Here is a 16,656-nt window from a genome sequence, read left to right on the forward strand (position 1 = left end):
AGAGGAAATCCCAATTGATAAAATGTGTTTGGAGTCAGATTACGTTAAAAACAACAACAAAAACCACCAACTCTTAACTATAAGTTGAATGGTACCAGACTAAACTGGAGTCAGCCAATCACCTATCCTGTCCTAAAGAAAATGTGAAAGTTGACTGATTTACATCAAGGAAAGAGTTTAAGGTCTTAGGAGAATTTGGCTCTATCATTAAGGGTCACAGGCATGCATAGTATGGAAAACCAATTTCCATAGGGAAGGGCTTTGTACCTACTTTATCTGGACTCTCCTTGGTTTCTAAATGTAAATTATCTGCATTTGAGTGAAAAATTAAGCTCAACGATGCTCATGGTGGCTCAGACAGTAAAGCATCTGCCTACAATGTGGCTGAAGGAGATCAGCCCTGGGATTTCTTTGGAGGGAATGATGCTAAAGCTGAAACTCCAGTACTTTGGCCACATCATGCGAAGAGTTGACTCATTGGAAAAGACTCTGATGCTGGGAGGGATTGGGGGCAGGAGGAGAAGGGGACGACCAAGGATGCGATGGCTGGATGGCATCACAGACTCGATGGAGGTGAGTCTGAGTGAACTCTGGGAGATGGTGATGGACAGGGAGGCCTGGCGTGCTGCAACTCATGGGGTCGCAAAGAGTCAAACACGACTGAGCAACTGAACTGAACTGAACTGAACAATGTGGGAGACCCAAGTTCAATCCCTAGGTCAGGAAGATCCTCTGGAGAAGGAAATGGCAACCCACTCCAGTACTCTTGCTTGGAAAATCCCATGGACAGAGGGGCATGGTAAGCTACAGTTGATGGGGTTGCAAAAAGTCAGACACGACTGATTTTCACTTTCAGTAAAAACTTTTCAATGCTAATAATTCAGGGCGACTTTGTTCCTTAGTGCTAGCCAGCTGTCAGATTCCCTGACAGCACTGGATCCTTCTGAGGAAGAATATTAGCATCAGGGTGGCACCATGGACTCTCACACAGCTGAGATTCTCATGAAGAGCTTCCTTCTTCCATCTCCAATCAAATCTTTTATCCTATTTTACTATTGTTTCATGCATTATTGACACCAAGCAGGACAAAAAATCTAAATGTCAGTCTTCCCATCCTAATATTAAGTTAATATTATACATTAATTTTCAATAGCATCTTGTAGCTTTCATACCTTTTTGGAGGTATTTAATGAGTTGCCTTTGTTTACCAAATGTTTATTGACCTCCCACATGTACTGGGTTCTTTGTTAGGTGTTAGATATACTGAAAGAATGAATACAAACTGACATTCCTGCCATCAGTCAGTGCACAGCCTAGTAGGAGCAGTGAAATGGCAGCTGTAGTAAATAATAAATGTAATAGATGTTAAAGTAGAGGTATATGTACTGTGCTACCGAGGTTCTGTAAAAGGGATGCCAAAAGAAGGAGAAGAACATCCACAATGGGATGTGGGCTCTTAATTTATAAACAAAGATACTTCCAGACATGGGGTTGAGTGGAAAATTTATGTATCCCATAGCAATCTTTAGTAACTTTGGTGGAACCAAGTAAATAGGGTCAGGTGGGTATTAAATAAATGTTTGGTAAGTAGAAAAAAACTCCAGTGATCAGCATTCATTTTGTAGATTGACAGTGTGCATGTTTCTGTGTTAAGTATTTGTGAAAAAGATTCCATTTAGAGATAAGCTCTTGATAGGGAGTATGAAATATTTCTCATCCTATTTTGATTTCTGGGATTGAATTAAGGGAAATAAACAGTGTATTACTTTCAGGTGTCTTGCCATTTATTTTCTACCATAAAGTGAAATAAAATAATTTGAATTATTTCATTGCAGGTGAAGAGACAAATAACCTACTTGTTTGCCAGTAACATTGGTTTTGATTCTCTATCATTAATGACAAAATGTTCTAGAAACTTATTTTCCTCTTGGGTGCAAAAGGCAAATTCTTTCTCTATTATGATTTCCCTCATGGAAAGGCTAATTTGGGGATATATCATTCTATTTTCTTAATAAAACTTTCCAATTCTTTCAAAACTTTCTAAGGATTATATTTTTCTAGGAAACTGTCCAAAGTTTAGCTAATTTAATTTATTTTAAAACTTTCTCTATTTGATTGGAGATAGACAATAAATAAAATTTAAAACTATTTATTACCAAAACCAATACAGAATTGTAAAGTAAAAATTAAAAATAAATAAATAAATAAATTAAAAAAAAAAATAAAAATAAATAAAACTATTTATTAAATAGTTTTTAAGCGTGTTTAAAAGGGATATTTTCTAGGATTATATTTTCAAATGTAAAACAGATTAATATCCTAAGTGGATCTTTGAGAATTTGTAGCTATTATTTAAGCAAAATACTATAGTTGGATTAACATTTCTGCTTCTGATATGCTCTGTATATAATTGATGCCAAAAAAAAAATGAGAGAGACAAATCTACAAACGAACAAAGCAGATCTACACAGTTCCCTTCTGACTCTGGTTTTTCAGATATTGCCTCCTTTCTTCTATTTGAACTGTAACATTCAGGACATCTAATGCATCCCTTGGGCATATTCATTTCACAATTTAAAGTCAAATGCATCATTGAATACATTTGGCAATCTAGACTAGAAAAATGAGTCTCTATCACACTACACTTACACTCAGCATTCCTCTTGAGGACCATTAATAGACAATTGTTGGCCAGCTGAATGTAACTTTTGTTAATGTCTAGAAACACAGACATTTTATATTTCAGTAATAAATGTCTAAAATATATTTGCTGCTCAAGAGAATTATTAGAGCATTCAGAGTAAGCTGCTAGGATTTTAGCTCATTTTCTTTTCAGATCAGTGACTTCTTGATAACAGCGAGGACAGAGCTGTTCCTGTGAGTTTCATTTCTGCTGGGGAGCAACAAGGTTTCTGGGTTTGGTTCTTATTTCATGAAGAATGAAGTCACACTTACCTGGGAAATCTGAGTGACAGAGAGCATACAATGGTTACCTCATTGTGATTTTCACTTCATTTACTGATTACAGTCTGGAGCAGACTGTGTGTGATTGTTCACTGAGGGATAAGCTTGGATAAAGTAGGAGGATTTCAGAAAATAAGTTGCTTTCCAAGCTTAAGAAAAAGCCAGTCAGCTCTATAAACTGACTAAATATAGAAACAGGCTATTTTATAAGGATTGTGCTAAAAAACCTATGAGCAGATATATTTTAACTTTATTGCTTTTTTTTCTGATTACAAAAGAAATACAATTTTATTATAAAAAATTAAAAACACCAATCAGCAAACAAAATCCACTTAAACAGTTTTCATTTTAATGAATATTCTTAGATTTTTTTCTATGCATAACATTATATATTTCTAACAAAATATTTTGTATGTATTTTCATTTATTAATGTAAACCCTTACATCATGGGCTTACCTTGTGGCTCAGCTAGTAAAGAATCCACCTGCAATGCGGGAGACCTGGGTTCGATCCTTGGACTGGGAAGATCCTCTGGAGAAGAGAAAGGCTACCCACTCCAGTATTCTGGCCTGGAGAATTCCATGGACCGTATAGTCCATGGGGTTGCAAAGAGTTGGACACGACTGAGCGACTTTCACTCACTTCCTTCATACCAAACACTTGTTGGGGATACGGTAACTGAAGAGGAATACTCCCTGACTTATTAAACATACATTCTGTTTGAAAATGTGTCTAAACTGTGCTGTTTTTAGCTAGGTTTTCTTCCTTGGATTATAAGCAATATTTTTTTCAATTTGTTTGATTTTTATCATTGACAGCTATGCCATTTTCCCCCTCCCCGGGGGGGGGCCCCCGCCAGCCAAAGTAATCTTTATATGCACAGAACAATTCACTGAATGAGTGTACCATCGTTTACTTAACCCACCTCCTATGGGACATTTGCTTTATTTTCCACTGTATGCTATTATAATGGGTTGCAATTAGCAACATAAAAAATATTTATAAGTGACATTATTTTAGAAACAAATGAAGTTTCTAGCCATATCCAAGTTTCAGCATTTATTCTCTTTGTAGAATCCCTGTTTGCTATTAGAATCTGCCATGTCAGGCTCACCTATCTATCTGGAAGCTCTCAGGTATAGATTACTGTCACTGAAGGAACTTTTTATTTTTAGTTCATTTGTTCCCCCAAAGCAGAGCCCTCATATATGAATATATATCCCTTGACATTCCCTATATATAAAAGAAGTTTCAGTATTATATAAAATACTTTACATTAAAGCAGTCCAATTTGTTGGAATCTGGCTTCCTTCCATGATTTTATTGCTGCCCCAAACCATCTTTGTAAGTAGGAAAAAACGGAGATTACAAATAGTTGCCTATGAGTTGCTACAGAATCATAGTTTATGGTACATTGTCTTAATCCTTGCAAGCGGGTGAGTTTTCATGTTTTGTTTTGTGCCACTCATAAGCCTGTTCAAATCGCACACATCAACACACACGTAAATGCATGTGTACCTTTTTTATATGAAGATTAATGAGGAAAATAATTATATCTATTTTATGCTGAAGGTCAAAATTTCAGTGAGATTAAGTAACATCCTCAAAGAAGCAAGAGAAGGAGGTAGAAAGGAAATTGCTATTTCAACTAAAATTCTATACCTGGTGTTCCTGTTATTTCCTGGCAGGAACTTAGGCAAAACAGTCAGTTACATTCCCAACTACCTCACTTGTGATGGAGCCACCCACTCTCTCCTTGTAAACATTGTTTTAAAACACTACATCAAACTGTAAAGTCCTACCTAATTTCAAAGTCCTGTTGTTGTTCACTCACTAAACTGTGTCTAACTCTTTTGAACTGAGTGTGCCTGGCTTCCCTGTCCTATCTCTCTGAGTTTGCTCAAACTCACGTCCATTGAGTCAGTGATGCCATCCAACCATCTCATCCTCCGTTGCCTCCTTCTCTCTTCTCTTGTCCTCCATCTTTCCCAGCATCAGGGTCTTTTCCAGTGAGATAGCTCTTTGCATCAGGTGGCCAAAGTATTACAGTTTCAGCTTTAGCATCAGTCTTTCCAATGAATATTTAGAGTTGATTTCCTTTAGAATTGATTGGTTTGATATCCTTGCTGTCCAAGGGATTCTCAAGTCTTCTCCAGCACCACAGTTCAAAAGCATCACTTCTTTGACGCTCAGCCTTCTTTATGGTCCAACTTTCACATCCATACATGACTGCTGGTAAAACCATAGCTTTGACCACATGGACCTTTGTTGGCAAAGTGGTTTTTGCTTTTTAAAATGCTGTCTAGGTTTGTCATAGTTTTTCTTCAAAGTATCAAGTGTCTTTTAATTTCATGACTGCAATCACTGTCTGCAGTGATTTTGGAGCCCAAGAAAATGAAATCTGACACTTCCCACTTTTCCCCATCTATTTGCCATGAAGTGATGGGACTGGATGCCATGATCTTAGTTTTTTGGATGTTGGGTTTTAAGCCAGCTTTTTCACTTTCCACTTTCACCTTCATCAAGAGGCTCTTTATTTCCTCTTCACTCAGATCTGCATATATATCTGAGGTTGTTGATATTTCTCCCAGCAATCTTGATTCCCGCTTGTGAGTCATCCAGCCCAGGATTTTGTATGATGTACTCTGCATATAAGTTAAACAAGCAGGGTGACAAGCTTTGAGGTACTCCTTTCCCAGTTTGGAACCAGTCCATTGTTCCATGTCCAGTTCTAACCGTTGCTTCTTGTCCTGCATACAGGTTTCTCAGGAGGCGAGTACAATGGTCTGGTATTCCCATCTCCTCAAAGTCCTATCACTTTCCAATTGCAGTTTGACTTCCCTGGATTTGATAAAGAACTTGAATAATTTTTTCCTCTTGTAAAGAAGTTATGAGAGACAAAATACATGGACTAATTAAGGAGATGGGTTTTTTTTTAGGCTGTTGCAATAGGAAGGATGTTCATAATTAGGAACATCTCAAAGAAAAGGAAGGAGCCCGAGAAATCCAAAGAGAGCTATAAACAAGAGACAAACAAGAGTCATATCCACTGAGGAGAGGGAAAGATGGGGGTTAACTCAGAATGTATGAACGCAAGGTGGCCATTCCTCAGAAAATAAAATGGTGGGGGTGGGTTTCAACCTTTGCTATACTTTGCAAGAACACAGGAACTTCAGAAAACGTTCAGCATCATCGGGTGTTCTTCAATCCCCTGCTTAATCGTAAGGCTTTTGGTCACTGATGGGGCCAAAAGTGATGACAGATTTCACGGTCACTGGGAAAAAATTTACCAGTTTTCTTTTCAATATATTGCTACTTACTTTGTTTTAGGGAGAAAAACTGGACTGTGTTTTATTATCAGGTCTTTTGAAGGATGAGCTATTACCTTTAAAGCTAGGATCAATGTAGAAACTTATTTGTACAAGAGTGCTTCAAAGGCTTCCTACAAAATTGTGCTACTTAGCTGATCACTTCTTGCCGTAGGCAGTCAAAAGTAGATGAAGTTATAATGTCATTACCAACTATTTTTAAACCTAGTGTGAACTAATAAGGCTTTCTGAGATTGATATGCAAGCCTGTGTCCTTTAAAAGTGGCATAAACGTTCTAACAGCTCCAAGAAGACTAGGTGAACAAGGCATCTGAAGAAAGGAAGTTCTTGCATCCACATTCATTTCTTCCCTTCTTCAGAGAGGTGTTTAATGCAGGTGTTAATGCATTAATGCAGGTGTTTCCTGCATTTTTCACTTTAAGAGGCGTTATTAACACCACTCATTAAATACATTTTTAGAGCTATCATACCACCCCAAAATAACTTAAAATATGTTTTGTTAATTAGATGTATCTTGAATGAGGTCATATTTAAATTAAATGGTGAATCAAGGTGAAAGGAGGCTCGCTTGGATCATGATAAACACCTTTTAAATAAATATGCAATTCAGGTAGACAAAAAAGAGAAGGCTTTGTGGAAACAAGCCCTAATAATTTAATATATGAATTTGATGTAGGAGAGAAAAATAAAACAAAGGAAAGGCCAATGTGGAAGCTAAAAACGTGATTGATCCATAAAATGAACTCTTTAGAGTCCCGTATATCTTGGGAAAAGATTTGGATTTGAATGTAGACTTAATTATCTTTGATTATTTTGGATAATATCCTGGTCTAGATTGATGCAATCAGACAACTATTGCTCATTTGAACAAAAAATGATGTGTCTTTGGGTAATCAAACCAATTAAATTACATGACAGTCACTAAGCAATCAATACAATATGCCATCTTGACTCAAATAACCCATTTCAAATTACTCTTATGACTTTATCATTTACCCCTTTTATGCAGTGATATTACTGATGGGAAATTTCCAGTGAGTTCCACTTGGTTACTATTTATCACATTGTTGAACCATAGTTTTATGTGAAACAATTGGAACTTGGAGGTACCAGCAGAAAATGGCTGTATTTTTCATCAGTCATTGTCAAACATGCTTTATTGGTGATTCCTTCTCTGCCCCTTGCTGACTTCTCAGGTGAATTCCATTGCCTCTTGGATACTTTGAATTGTCAATCAATCCAGTCAATCAGTCAACAAGCACACAATACGCACACCACTCACTCACTTTGATAACAGTGATACTAACTTTCAGGCATAGACTGATTCAGGTCTGTTTTCCCTCCTGCCAGCTCAGGCTTCCACCCTGAATCGAGGAAACTGTCCAAGGAATAATGTAGAATCCGCTCTTTCATACCTCCCTGCCTCCCACCCTCCCTCCATCCCACCAGGTTCAGGGGCCAGGAATGGATGGGGAGGAATAGGGAAAGAACTGGCAAGTCTTTTACTGAAATGATATGTATTTGAGCTGACTTTGTTGATGTCCTCTGGGTAGCAGGTAGGGCCTGTCTCTTGGGCAGACAACCAGCGCCCTCAAACAGAGCCTCACCCTTGGAGGTTACTACTCTGCAGTGGCTAGCTTGAAATTGTGAATAACATAATCTTTGACTGTTTTTGAAAGGAAGTCTTTTGGAACAACTAGCATGTACCAGGCTTAGCACGTGCACTTCTGCCTCTCACCTTGTGAGGTCGGTTCTGGACCTTGCTTTCCCAGATTCCCCACCCAACCCCCATCTCCATGGCAACCAATGTCCCTGGCTTCCCTCTGCCCCAGAAGAGGCAGGTACACAGATCTGGGGTGGGGGGGTGGTTGGACCGGGTGCACATCCCACACCCTGTAACTGCACTGGGCTGGCAGTGCCATGGTGTGTTTGGAGGGTGACTGGACTGGGGCAAGCCTCTAACCACCCCATCCAGGTAAGGAGTGCACCCCAGGTGAAGGTTGCAGTCTCCAGCTGGTTTGCTGTGGCTGGGGCTGTGACCAGTGCCTCAGGGATTGGTTTCCCCACCCCTGGCCAGGGCACAGCAATGTGGGACCAATGTTTAACAGGTGGGAGAACAATGGGAGGGAAAACAGACCTGAATCAGTCTATGCCTGAAAGTTAGTATCACTGTTATCAAAGTGAGTGAGTGGGAGAACAGTGGGAGAATTCGACAGCCTGTGAGGCGGGGGCTCCTATGCATACGTGGCTCCAAGAAGCACCGAAGGGCCCTCCTGCGAGTCTGCACTCACCTCTCAAGTATTCCTATGCTCCCAAGAACATGACATTAAACACTGCAAATTGAAAACAGCACCATTGTAGTAGAGAGAAAGGAGGCAAAAGAAAGGCACGATTTTAATTCTTAGTATCTGTAATGACCTTGGACTTCCCTGCTGGCCCAGACAGTAAAGGATCTGCCTGCAACGCAGGAGACTCGAGTTCTATCCCTGGGTCAGGAAGATCCCCTGGAGAAGGGAATGGCAACCCACTCCAGTATTCTTGCCTGGATGATTCCATGGACAGAGAAGCCTGACAGACTATAGTACATGGGGTCACAAAGAGTCAGACAAGACTGAGTGACTAACACTTTCACTTTACTTTACCCCTCCCTTTGGAAGAAGAAGCTCCATGCTTTCATTTCACACTGAGCTCCCCCAATTATATAGCTGGCCTGATAACAGGTGTTCAAATGTTGATGTTTTCAAGTGATGCAGACAAAGGTTCTTCTGGCAGTCTACACTTTGGGGTGCACTGAAATTAACCCTGAGATCACTGACTGACCTCCTGTGGCCCCATACCTCCTTTCTGGTCCATGCCAGTGGACCCCTCTGCCTCTTAATGCTTGCCCTTCATCACCTGCTATGTCACTCTCTTTGACAGGGTACCATCCAAATGTACCAAACCCAGGTACTTTGCACAGCACCCACTCCGCCCAGAGGATGCTCAATGGTCCTTGACAAAGTGTGCTAGAGGTGCACTTGGGCCTCAGAGTGTTGCCCCCTCCTTCAGGGTCCTCCAGGCAAGAAGCAGCCACCTGGGTTTCTGTTCACAAGCCATTCCCTCAACTCCAGGCCACAACTCAGGGATCCAAGACCTCTGTAAACACACTGGGATCTCCTCTTTTAGCAGCCAAGGCAATGGCACCCCACTCCAGCACTCTTGCCTGGAAAATCCCATGGATGGAGGAGCCTGGTGGGCTGCAGTCCATGGGGTCACTAAGAGTTGGACACAACTGAGCGACTTCACTTTCACTTTTCACTTTCATGCATTGGAGAAGGCAATGGCAACCCACTCCAGTGTTCTTGCCTGGAGAATCCCAGGGACGGGGGAGCCTGGTGGGCTGCCGTCTACAGGGTGGCACAGAGTCGGACACGACTGAAGCGACTTAGCAGCAGCAGCAGCAGAGCAGACCAGCACAGCCCACAGCTCAGCAAACAGCCAGCTGCTCAGGATGGCCTGCCGATGCCCCAGGTCTCTCTGTTGGCTCAGGAGGCCCTGCCAGTTGTCTTGGGCTGCTGCTGCTGCTGCTAAGTCACTTCAGTCGTGCCCGACTCTGTGCGAGGAAGGGAAATGCTACAGCAATTTCTGCTACACTGATGCACAATCTGCCCTTTAGTTTCCAGTCTTCTCTTATATACTCTGACTGCGGGTGCAGCTCATGGAACCTGTTCAGGCCTTTTCAGTGAGTCCTACAGGGCACTATCAAGCACCTTCTCTTGAGAAGTGTGGCATGTTACTGCACTATGCTGCTGCTGCGTCGCTTCAGTCGTGCGCGACTCTGTGCGACCCCATAGACGGCAGCCCACCAAGCTCCCCCATAGTATGAAGTTAAACGCTGGGTGGGGGCTACTATTAAAGTAGTGGTTCGCCACAGAGAAATTATGTAGGGTCTAGAGACTTTTTCGGCTGTCACAACTTGATGTGGGTAGCACTGGCATCTAAGGGGTAGAGGCCGGGGATTCTGCTACAGTGCAGGTCATCTCCATACAAGAAAGAATTATTGGCCCCGAATGTCAGTAGTGCCCACGGTAAGAAAGCCTGCCTTTGGCTAATAACTTAGCCTCTTGGGACCTCCTTTTCCTCCCGTGCAAAATGAGATAACTCTAGCATTCTCGTACATTTTTGTATGGATTAGTAAGTTTGAGTACACAGCTTTTTAAAGTGTGTGGGAAATGGTGTGTGCTCAATAATGATAGATGTCTCCTGTTTCAGGGCTTTCATTAAAATTTCAAGTAAAAATTTCATTAGGTATACTCCTATACAAGTTATTTCATCACAGTTTATGCATTCATTTTTGGAAATATTCGTTATTGTTAGTTTAGACAAGCATAAGGGTATACCTCGTTCCCATTTGCTTGTCACTTGACCATCAGAAACAGCTTCTGGTCTCAATCATCTTAACAGAATGAAATAAGGACTTCCTTGTGTCCCCTCTCGCTGTCTTGAGAGCAAAAATTGTACAGGCCAGAGCAAAGGTGAGCAGTTAGTTGACCCTCTGCCCACTGGTTCCAGGCCTCCCGGCCCAAAAGTCCCGATGAGTCAAAAGGAGAGTGTTACTCAAATAATTCCTTTTTGTTCTTTGCTTTTACAGCCGGTCTCAAGAATTTCCAGTATCCTTTTAAAATCATTATTCTCTCTCCGGGAGCAACATGATACAAACTACAGTTGATTTAGTACAAAGCAATACAGCGTAGCAGAGCGCCCCAAAGAAAGCGATGGAGAACCTGCACCACTATCTAGCTCCTTAAACTTGGGCAGCTCACTACCCCCTTCCCGGCCTCAGTTCCATTCATTAAAGAAACAGGATTGTATTAGATCACGTCCCCCCAAATCCTGAGCCTCATCCCTCACCAATTCAAGAAAAGCCTTCATTTATTTCCTTTAATAGCAAAAAAAGAAATCTACCGGCATGAACCCCGAACACCCCTCCGCACCTAGACGCTCGGAGCGGCCCCTGCCTCCGCCGGCTGCAGCCGGGAGGCCGGCTCAGAGCAGGAGGGGCCGCCCCGAGCATGCGCGCGCCACGCCGCGCCGCGCCGCCCCGCCCCCGGCTCGCGTCGCCGACCATTACGCTGGAGGCCGCGCGCAACTGGCTTGAATCCGGTGAGTGCATCCGTCCCGGCCTCTGTCTGGGGGTGGTGCTCATTCTCCCGACGCCCAAGCGCGAGTGTGGGTGGAGCAAGGTCGGGGTTGGGGGAACCACAGGACTCGGGCTGGGAGCTTCGGTGCACCCCGGCCCGGGCCAGAGCGCGCTGGTGGTCGCTGGGCCCGGCACGCGGATAGTGCGCCCGCCACTTTGGCGCCGCTCAGACCCGGGGTTAGGGTCTGGAGTGGCCTAGGCACTGAGAAGCCACGTGCTCGGCCGGTGGTCTTCAGACTGGACGAGCACACGAAAGTTCGCAGGTTTCGCAGCGAGTGTGATGCCCGCTCTCGCCCTCGTGGCCGGCGGTCTGGGAGCGCGGCCACCACGTGGGCTGTGCTCCCAGGCGGGCCTAAGAGCCCCGGGCTTTTCCGCAGGGAAACCTGAAGTTAGGGCAGAGACAGCTGCCTTGTTCTCGCCCCACCCGGACTTAAAAATGACAGTTTACCCTCCCAGTCATTCTTTCGTCACTGGATAGTTCTAGAACGGCTCCCCAACTGCTGTTGGGTCATCTGTCAGGTTAATGAGATCAGGTTGGTGGTACATGTGTTTGCAGGAAGTGTTGGCTTGGCCTTCGCTGTCTCCAGTGCTTGCCTGCGTGAGTGGTCAGTCATGTCCGACTCTTTCCGACCCCATGGGCTGTATCCGCCAGGCTCCTCTGCATCTGCCCATGGATTCTCCGGGCAAGATGGAGTGGGTAGCCATTCTCTTCTCCAGGGGATCGTCCCAACCCAGGGATGGAACCTGGATCTTCTGGATTAGCAAGCACATTCTTTACCGCTGCGCCATCTGGGAAGCCTGACTACTCCAAAAATCAGCTCTAAATTCGGCGCCAAGTCTTTGATTTCACTGGGCTTATCTTTAAATGGAAAAACCTGATTTACCAAGGTTCTTCCACCATCGCTTGGATAGTTTTGGTCCTCAGCCCCTATCCATTGTAACAAGTCGTGGTTACTAAAATATATTAATGAGGTTCAATCCATTATTTCTAAGATAGAACTGAAAAGATAAGTGCCAATCACTGCTTTAGTTCAATAGGAGAACCGCTTTTCCCTGTTTTGGTAAACATTCCCCCAGAGAAATCTTTTAGGTCAGCCTAGGCAACCTTGTTGGAGAAGGCAATGGCACCCCACTCCAGCGCTCTTGCCTGGAAAATCCCATGGACGGAGGAGCCTGGTGGGCTGCAGTCCATGGGGTCTCTAAGAGTCAGACACGACTGAGCAACTTCACTTTTCACTTTCATGCATTGGAGAAGGCAATGGCAATCCACTCCAGTGTTCTTGCCTGGAGAATTCAGGGACGGGGGAGCGTGGTGGGCTGTCGTCTGTGGGGTGGCACAGAGTTGGACACGACTGAAGCCATGCAGCAGCAGCAGGCAACCCTTGTTACAGGTGTTGATGTATCATTTCTGTCAGCTTATTTGAGTGTTATTAACTGAGCTTGAGTTTGCCTAGATCATCATCTATGTTAGTGGATCTAAAATTCCTGCGGATACTTTTTTAAAAAAAACTTTTGACTGAGTTACTGCAGCTTTCTGGCCTTGGCTCCCAGAAATGCTAAATAGGCTTGATAAGGGGCCCAGAAATTTGCATACTAACAAGCTTTCCTGGTGATTTGACTATAGTCTGTAAAACACAGCTCTGGAGATTAAAAGACACACCTCCATCTGGTTGGTGATGGCTAAGGTGCCTTTCAGGTCTGAAAAGAGTTGCCATCATAATAACCCCACTGAACAAACCATCTGTTTTCCCCCAACTCTGTTTTATGTAAGGCTTTTGAGATTTTTTTCTCCTCCAAAATTGTATCCAAAAGGTGAAAAAGAAATGCACTCAAAGTGTTTGAGGACCCTCCTATGTTCCCTGCTCTGTAGTAGCTCTGGGAATGTGCAGTAGGTGTCCTGCCTTAAGACTTCTGGTCAGTGACTATTACCATAGAAAAGAACGTTAGGGCACTTAAAAATATAAAGATTTTGTTTGTGTTTGCTGGCTGTAGAATGGGTATTAATATTGATTTTCTCGTGGAGTTTAATCCTTCAAATTGTTTAGTGGCTGTGTTTCATCTGTGGGCAGTCAGTAAAATAGGAACCTTGAATTCTTTCTTTTGATTTAATATTTTTACACTTTAATGCTATGCTGCTGCTAAGTTGCTTCAGTTGTGTCCAACCCTTTGCGTCCCCATGGAGTGTAGCCCACCAGGCTCCTCTGTCCACAGGATTCTCCAGGCAAGCATACTGGAGTAGGTTGCCGTTACCCGCTCCGAGGGATCTTCACAACCCAGGGATCGAACCTGCATCTCTTGCGGGTTTCTTGCATTGGCAGGTGGGTTCTTTACCACTAGCGCCACCTGGGAAGCTTCTTTAATGCTATAGTCAACTCAGATTGGAAACAGATGCTTTTTAAATGCTGGCTTTTTTTTTTTCCTCTTGTAGCTTTATAAAAATATTTACTTTTAAATTCTGATTGGGTGGTCTGTGAGGTTTAGAGGCAGACTTGTGTTGGCTGTATTTTCCCAAAGTATTCTCTTGTTTAGTTCCTATATTTCTTTCAAGACACACAGCTTTTTTTCTTTTTAACTTTTTGTTTCTGAAATTGTGATAGAGCTTACTATTTTTGTGTGTTTAATGTCGTGGAGTATGTCATCTGTTCTCCTCTCGACCTCCCACAAGCTGTTAAAAAGAATGGTTGTCTTACAACATGGGTAATGTGAGAATCAGAAATAGTAAGTTTGCTTAGTAACCTCTAAGCTAGGTTCCAATGAACTGAGCCTCAAATCATTTCAGTATGGACACAGAGAAGCAATAAATGATGTAAGTTTTGGCAGTAAAAGTAGTGAAATTCATATTCTAACGAAAGCATTTGTTATGCACTGTTGGGATTTATTTTGTTACTGATTGTGGATGGGAAGAATGCTTCAAGTGATCTTATTTTTTGGCTGAAGTATTCTGCACACTTTGTTTCACACTTTCATATTCACTGTCTAGTGAATATGCTTATACTGTGTTCGTATATTGTGCTTAAAAAAACCATACCTTTTGTTTACATCTTCCTGCTGCTTGCATTCCTTAAATAAATTTTAAAGTGACCAGTTGTGAGGGATAAGAAATGTGTGGCTGAATATGAAATTGCTTTTTCATTATTGAGTACCTTTAATGACGCAGACCTTCTGAGGCAGCCTAGCAGTTTTTAACAATTAAATGTGAGCAGTGTGTCAGGGGTCCCTGAACCATCCCCTGGGCCAGTGGTTTGCTAGGACTCACAGCTAATTTTTTACAGCAGATGGAGACCAAGCATTTCACTGCTGCAGCAGCTAGTTGGGACAGCACGTGTGAAATGCTGCCAACCAGGGAAGCGCATCCGACGTTCAGTGTCCAGGGCTTTCACTGGGGGCTCGTCATGTAGATACCTCTGCCTGGCATATAACCACATATAATCACATTGTTTGTCCAAAGAGCGTCGTCACAATGAGTCCCTCTTTTCCGTTAGTGGTGTTAGGAACACTTCTGAAATCTAAGTTCCCAGCCCAGCCATCTGCACATACTGACTTTCAAGGGATAGCGCATACGTGCATGCTCAGTCATGTCCGACTCTTTGGAACCCCATGGACTGCAGCCCGCCAGGCTCCTCTGTCCATGGAATTTTCCAAGCAAGAATACTGCAGTGTGTTGCCATTTCCTCCTCCAGGAATCTTCCCAACCCAGGGACTGAACCTGGGTCTTCCACACTGCAGGCGTATTCTTTACCACTGAGCCACCAGGAAAGTCCGCAAGGGATAGTAGGTAACTTTTTTTTGCACAAGTGGTGCTCTTCACTGAGTCTGCTTTCATTTGTCCTTGTATTTCTACCTCACTTCTGGGCTCCAAGTAGTAGCAGTACTTGGTCTTATCAAAGCTTTGATTCTTCAATTGAGAAGGCAAACTGGTCTATTTAACTTAAAAGGAATAGGAACATTTTCAGCAAATATATCTTATCAGTGATATATCTGAAGGCCCCCGCCCGGAGGAAAAACCTTAACCTGTAACCCGGTTACTCTTCCATGCAAGCTTTTAGTATCAATTTGTATTGTAAATACTTGGTCCTGTGTTTCCTATCAAAGCCACCTGATCTTTTGAAGGAGCTGTTTGTGGGCACAAAATTTAGAAGCTAGAATGAGGCCACTAGTGAGTTTTACATAGTAGTGCCTCCTTATCCATGGCTGATAATGTTTTAAGGTCCCCAAAAGATGCCTGAAACCATGGATGGCAATGAAGTCTGTATGAACTGTGCATTTCCCCTATTCACAGATAGCTATAATAAACTTTAATATATGAATTCGACACGGTAAGAGAATATTTGAATTGCCAGCATCATTACTTGTGCACTTTGGGGCCATTATCAAGTAAAATGAGGGTCATATGAGCACAAGCTTGATACTGAAACAGTCGATCTGCTCAGCAGGACGGCCACTAAGTGACTAATGGGCTCATACACTAGACAAAGGGATTAATTCTAAGTTTATTTTCTAGATTTATCCTGAATTTATCAATTATAAATTTGTAGATTATTGTTGCAATGTGTAACATGTTCGGGTAAGTACTTCCCAGACCAGACCATTAATTCTTCTCAGTCCACAGTGTAGCTGAAATATGGCTTAGTTATCATGACAGAAGAGCAGAAAAATTCTTGATAGTCCAACAACACAGGAAGGCATAACATTTAAAAATAAATTACCAGTCTTTGGGAAAAACTGTTTTTTTTTTGTTTGTTTGTTTTTTTACAAGCACAATGCTTCTTAATCTTTTTTGGGGATGGGGGCTTCTTTAAGAATCTGGTAAAAGCAGTGGACCCCCTCCCCTAGAAATAAATGTACTTTAAAATAGGATTTTGCTGTTTCGGGAACTCCTATAATTGAAGTACTATTCTTGAAATCCACATGAAGGGCCCCTGCATGTAAATGTGACAACAGTTGTGGCTTGGTCTCGCGGTTCTGAGAGACCTTTGGCCATACGAGGAAGGTCGATCCTCTTGCTACTCAAGTGTGGTCTGTGACCCAGCAGCAGCGTCATTACCTGTGGGCTTGCTAAAGATGCAGAATCTCAGTCCCACCTGAGACCTGTGCTCCCAGGGGATGTGTGCACACCTGAAAGCTGGAGAGAGGGTGGAGGGCTGCGTTAGACGTTAATGATGTTGCCATTTTAGTATGCCTTA

The 16,656-nt window shown here is 42.7% G+C and overlaps 1 protein-coding gene across 2 annotated transcripts in view; it reads left to right on the forward strand.

Annotated features, from left to right (window-relative positions):
- Window positions 1–11,347: 11,347 nt before the first annotated feature.
- Window positions 11,348–16,656, forward strand: part of RIOX2 (ribosomal oxygenase 2) — a 33,612-nt gene continuing 28,303 nt past the window's right edge. Inside the window, exon 1 of one of the 2 annotated variants that reach the window (XM_040226624.1) lies at window positions 11,348–11,436. The gene's annotated coding sequence lies outside the window, so the exon portion shown is untranslated. The remainder of the gene's footprint in view (window positions 11,437–16,656) is intronic. The other variant, XM_040226635.1, reaches the window with a different exon arrangement.

Source organism: Oryx dammah, unplaced genomic scaffold (assembly GCF_014754425.2).
Source record: "Oryx dammah isolate SB20612 unplaced genomic scaffold, SCBI_Odam_1.1 HiC_scaffold_2, whole genome shotgun sequence".
Lineage (NCBI taxonomy): Eukaryota > Metazoa > Chordata > Mammalia > Artiodactyla > Bovidae > Oryx > Oryx dammah.